Source organism: Phycodurus eques, chromosome 18, assembly GCF_024500275.1.
Source record: "Phycodurus eques isolate BA_2022a chromosome 18, UOR_Pequ_1.1, whole genome shotgun sequence".
NCBI lineage: Eukaryota > Metazoa > Chordata > Actinopteri > Syngnathiformes > Syngnathidae > Phycodurus > Phycodurus eques.
Window position 1 is genome coordinate 16,571,538 of NC_084542.1, and position 6,000 is coordinate 16,577,537.

Genomic DNA, 6,000 nt, shown 5'->3' on the forward strand with positions numbered 1-6,000 from the left:
TATACCTATGTATAATGCACACTATTGACTTTTGACAATTTGGGGAAAAAAATGGGCATTATATACGAGAAATTACGATACATACGTAGTTTGCCTTAAAAGACTTTTTGCTGGGAAAATGTTTGACTTTTGCCTAAATAGAATCGTTAGTTTCCCATGTAAATGTCACATGTTGCCACAATTCACAATTGGTTTTCTGTCTGTCCGCAGTCTGGGCCGCCGAATTGGTGGGTCCCATAGCCGCACCTGCCCGCCATCGGCCGGCTTCACCTGTCTGCTGTCAGCCGTGGCCGCTATTCATTTTCTGCTCCGGCGGAAGCAAAGTGTCGCCGCTGCCGATAGATGGAAGAAGAAGGAAGGTGCCCGAGTATTTTCTCGCTTGTCGCCGTTTCTCTCGTCAACTCGCTTGCTTTCTGTGGGCTTTCGTCTCGTCGGCTCCGGGAGTTGTCAAAGTTTGTTTTTTCTTTGTTATTGTTGCTTTTCCTATCAGTTTGTGTTTCTGGTTTCTTTAGATTAAGTGTTCCAGAAAGCATGGAAGTTTGTTTTGAAGTGCTTCTGCAATTTGGTAATTTCTGCTTCTATCTTGTGTCGATGGAGTCTGTTTCGCTTGTTGTTGTTTTACCCTAAACTGTTTATTTGCAAAAAGGCTGCAAGACCACATAAAGCATGAAAGTTTGACCATATGTTGACAGCTTTTTTTCCCCATTATTATTATTATTATTAACAGGCTAGTTTCCTGTGCAAATACTTTTTTTCTGTTTTACCTTTGTGGCTTTATTAGGCCACAAAAGAATGTGTCGCCGCAACAATTTTCGATTCTTTTTGCTTTAGCAGGCAAAATCCCCGCGTCAATGCAGTACTTTGACATTAAAAAACACTATTTGATCACAGAAAAAGGCTAGAATTTTTTTAATCTCTGAAATTTAACGTCTCTCTGTTCCTTACAGTCACTCATCGTTTTTCATTTTCAGTTTTGACTTTTCTGTGTGCAGATGGGACGAAAGCGGCGGGAGGAAAAATGAGAGAATGTCAGCTCGCCGTGGAATGTCAGCACTCTGGAGAGCGCGCACTTACGCGTACGTACACGCACACTTGCACGCACACGCGTCCGACAAACGAGTGGGATTTATGTTGCCCGCCAGGAACGGTCCCGAGTGAATCGCCTCGCAGTTTCCCTGTAAAGGTCACGTGTGAATGTCACTGATCGGCTGTCACACAAAATGGACACCGTTTTATGTTTGCGTCTCAAATCGTCTCTGCCCAATGCCCCCCCCCCCAAAAAAACGACCGAATTTGGCACGTGTATTTGAATGAGGGCAAAAAATAGCACTCTATAATATTGTACTTTAGAAAAACATACAATGACATATTTAAATAGAACGTAAAAAAGGAAATGTTTTTGGCACATTTCTTACTTCAATCCAATGGTCATTATGCTGCTCCTTCTGGCGTGCGCGCCTTGGCCACCTGAGGGCAGTATAATACACACGATCGGATGTTGCCCGTTGTGACTTTTGTGATTAAGGGCTCTGCAAATAAACTTGGCTCGAGTGACAAGTGTAATAATAAATCATAAAATCTGCGATATTCCAGGATGGCGAAGTGTGAACCACGATATAGCGGCGGATTACTGTACTAATGTGTAACCCTTTGTGTTCAGATATTTGTTGCCGCTGCTGAACAGATAATTTACTCGTACACTCCTGAGCCCCTGCGAACTCTGTCGCGAATCGCGTGAGCAGCATCAAATGTGATGTATAAAATATTCAAAATCTTATCTCTCTATGCGCAGACTTTGACAACAATTCTGGCGGATTCTTGACACTTGGCCGCTCCACGATGTTGTGTCGGAGACGCTAATATTTTCCATGCACCTGATGTATATTTTATATTGAATGCATTTGTTTTTCTTGTCAAACGGAGGTCCGCTGGGGGGAACATCAAATATTGAAAAAGCACTTTTCTGAATCTTCTGCAGCTTGGACCTATTTTACTTCTCTTTTTTTTTTTTTTTTTTTATCTTTTACATCTTTTATTATTATAATTATTTTTTTTTTTATTAGTGCCCCAGCTCCTTGAATGATTCATGGTCAAATGAAAAAGTCATAGTGACTTTCACTACTTTTGATTTGTGGAAGCAAAAAAATAGAAGCGTTGTACTTGATTATTTAAGATATTGTGTTACAAGCAGAATACATTGTTTTTAATTATTATTTTTCGTATTATTAAAAATGATGAAGAAAAAAATTGAGGGCAATAACGCGGGTCGTAAAACATCGCCAGAGACCGTGCGAATGTTTGCAACCGGTAGTAAATGTCAAATCCCGATTTTGATCAACAATATCGATAGGTTCGCCATAATGACAAAAAGCCGTACATATGGATTTGCATTAAAAAATGACGGAAATGAAATAGCTCAATACATAAATACACTTTTCTCTTAATATTGTCGTAAAACTATTGTCCGATCATACAGTATGCGTGCTAAGTGAAAAAGGTAACACAGCGAACAACAGTAATGCGAACTGTTTAGCGCCAATCGGTCTTTTCAGGTTGAAAACGGACAGGATGTCGAAATAATTAAACAAAATGTGAATAAAGTATTAAAAAGTCCAGCTAATTATGAATTAAGTAATAAAGTACTAATTACAGTATTAGCGCCACACTGGGGATAAAAAAAAGTCAAATTGCAAGGAAAACCCTAATTAACAATAATAATAGAAAAAAAATAATAATAACAATGAGATAAAGTTGCAAAAGAGGATAATGTATGTTACAGAAAACCTCACTTATTTCATGTCTTAGCTCGCCAATTAATTAGGAGGATTACAAAGGCAATAGCGTAATAAATCGGAAAAGTTTGTAGTTTTTTTTAAATGAAAAAAGTCATCATCGTCTCAGATCAATAAGTCGGTAGGATGAAGTCGTAATATCGAAAACATTTCTTAATATAGTCGGAATGTTACGAAACAAGAACTTTTGATCACAGCGCATTTTTCATCAAAAGACGGAGCTGAAATCTTGAAATAACGTTGTGTATTCATCTCAATTGACAGACGCGACCACGTTATTGCGTCACGTATTTAACACCCCCGTCGTCGTCGTCGTCGTCATCCCGGTACCCGTCAGGGCCCCGGGCGGCGTCCCGTGAAAGCTGTCGAAAACGGGTCGTCCCCCTCTGAAGAGAGTTCCATCATCTCAGAAGAAAGACGCGTCTTGATCTTCAGTGCAGGGGAAAAGTCGGAGTCCCCCCAGGCCGGATGCGTCGCCCCCGGTGATGGGGGCGGGGTTCTATCGCTTTGAGGAGGATGACAGGGAAAGATGAAGAAAGGAGAACAAACACATCAAAGATGTGGACGGACGTCGCCTGGGCGCAATTCTGAAGTCGAGTCTGACGCACGTTCGAGTGGCAAACGTTTATTTTGGACGGATGATTGACAGCAGGCTGGCAGGTTACGTGTCCATTTGGGTTAAAAAAAAAAAAAGCAAAGTCCAGCCTCTTCAAATTCAATTCTTCATCACCCATTTAGAAATTACGGGGAACCGCCGCTATTTTCAGGGGACAGGGACTAGGCTAATTTCCATTAGCTCGTCTGTGGTGTTTTGCATTATATGTTAGCATTAAGCTAGCAAGCCTTGGCTTTAACATTCTTCAGTCTATATATACAATGTTTAATTCTCTTTTATGTGTCAGTTTTACAGTGGCTTTGCTTCTTATTTGGAGAACTGTGCGAGCGCACGCGTGACGACAGGTACTTTAATAATAATACTTTAGGTGTTTAAAGTGTGTGGGAAGGGTAAAAAAGATTTTTTTTCTCTATGGCAGATTTTCATCGATCGCAGAGGAGTCTAGAACATATTTACTGCAATAAACGGAAGTGGGGGTGGGGGTGGGGGGCGGGTCACTTCCCAAAAATAAAAAGTACATTTTACATAATGCTAATGCTTTGTCGTGCGTGTGTGTACGTGCGTGTGTCTCAATTAGATGATGGACAGTGATTGATCGATCGATTGATTGGCTATGACTGCACCACCCTGAAGGTTCTCCATCACTCAGCTAATTACTCTGTGCTTCGTTTGTGTGTGCACGTGTACAGTGCACGCACACCAATTCAAAAAAATCAGTCATGTAAATACGGTAACACGACAGCGCAACAAGGTTCTGTAAATTGTTCCATCCATTTTTCAATTACGTGCGTCCTCATTGCCGTCTCAGATGCGCTGGCGCCCGTCCCGGTCACCCTGGACCGGTCGGACCGGTGGGCAGCCAATCGATCGCAGGGCGTATTCCAATTATCAATGCGGTGTCATGTCATGTTCGGGATGGAGCCCTGCTATACAAATTGCGACTATTTGAAACCCCCCCTAAAATGGTTTAGAATTGCCTATGGATGGCAGCAAGGCGCTCCATTGGTCTGAATGAAACTCCTCAACTCACTACAACATAGTTCCTTGGCACCAAAATGACGGCAAAGCACTACTTTGGTCTAAATGAAGCTCCTCAACTCCCTTCCACATAGTTCCTTGGCACCAAAATACCACAAGATGGGAGATTGTTGAAGGCCCATCCTCTTGAGCTCTTCACCCACTTTCAAAGCGATCAATGGAGTCGTGTGAGCCACTCGGCAGTTCACTCGCGCAATTATCGATGGCACGCTAAAAGAAGCGTTTGACGCTTGCGTCGTCGTTTCTGTCTTTTGTGCTGATTTACTCTGGCTTGTTTAAGCGCTTAAAAAAAGACTGGTTTCCTTTGCTTTCGGAATAGATTGATGATAAACTATTGATTTCGGCGTGTGCTGCTCAAGTAGGCCTCGTTACAGACGCTTGTTAAATCACAAAGCGCATTAAAGCTGAAAGCAGCTTCCTTTTACTGTAAATGTAAATTCGACTTTGACGCCATGCTGCGCCCACCACCGATGGCATAGGGGAAAAAAAGCTTGGCAGTTACTGTTGCCCGTTTCTCTAGTACACCTGCTTCCAATTGGAGCTCATTTGGAAACATTTCCTAGCTGGAGTTTGGAGAAGAATGAGCCTTGGAATTTGAAAATAGCGTTTTCCCATTCAATTACTGGGCTTATTTAAATAGTTTTGTTGGCTGACTCTCCCTGACTGGCATCCTTGTTCGGGCTGACACCAAACATCTATTTGACTTGGACACCTGCTGGAATGAAAAGTGTCCAAAACTGCTGCAAAATTGACAGGGCCACAGAAAAAAAAAAAGAGCATGACAAATCAGGAACGGGGCGGGAAAATCATCAATTATGGAGACGCAGGGCGGCTGGAAAGTCGGATGGAGGGTTCAAGTCATCAGGATTTCTCACTCATCTCCCGCTTCCACCCAAAAAATGTTGCGCCGGCTCGGAGGGAGGCCAACGCGGGAAACAAAGATGAGACGGGAGGAAGATGAAGAAAAATGTTCGATGATCATCGGATTCCCGATACGTTACGATTCCGAGCACATACTTTCGCTCAGCTGCCCAGCGAACTGGAAAAGAATTCTGTTGACTGACCGCAACATTTCTGACTCATTTATTTTTTTTCCCGTTCCATCGCAGTCGGGAAGGGATTCTTGGAAACGGCTTTTTTTGGTAAATTATCCGTACAAATGATACCTAAAACGAAATCCGCCGTTCAAATACAATTGTCACAAACCAGCAAAGCGGAAACATGAGTGTCGTCCATTTTTAAATTTGTTCATTCTAGAAGAGGTCGTTTCAAAAGTTTGCAAGAATAAATGCTGCAACTTGCAAGTTCTATCTTATTTGTTATGGTATATAATGATCGACAATGATCCTCCGCAGTGTCCTTTTCGCTGCAGCTGCCCTCAGTCTCCTGTTGAATAAAATGCGTCTCGTGACGCGTCCGCCGTTGGTTTCAACAATTTCAAGTGATTTGCTCTCACGTCAAGAGTTCCTGGCGGATGAAAATGAAAGAGAGTTGCGCTCAAAGGCGCCATCGTTCTGTTCTCCGCGGACGGCCCAGCGGCTGCTGCTAATTAGT

At 42.5% G+C, this 6,000-nt stretch overlaps 1 protein-coding gene across 3 annotated transcripts in view; it reads left to right on the plus strand.

Annotated features, from left to right (window-relative positions):
- Positions 1–3,850, plus strand: part of tbc1d32 (TBC1 domain family, member 32) — a 46,074-nt gene extending 42,224 nt beyond the window's left edge. For all 3 annotated transcript variants that reach the window (XR_009770296.1, XR_009770294.1, XR_009770293.1), the window contains 3 exons: positions 211–359; positions 993–1,076; positions 3,057–3,850. The gene's annotated coding sequence lies outside the window, so the exon portion shown is untranslated. The remainder of the gene's footprint in view (positions 1–210; positions 360–992; positions 1,077–3,056) is intronic.
- The last annotated feature ends 2,150 nt before the right edge of the window (positions 3,851–6,000 follow it).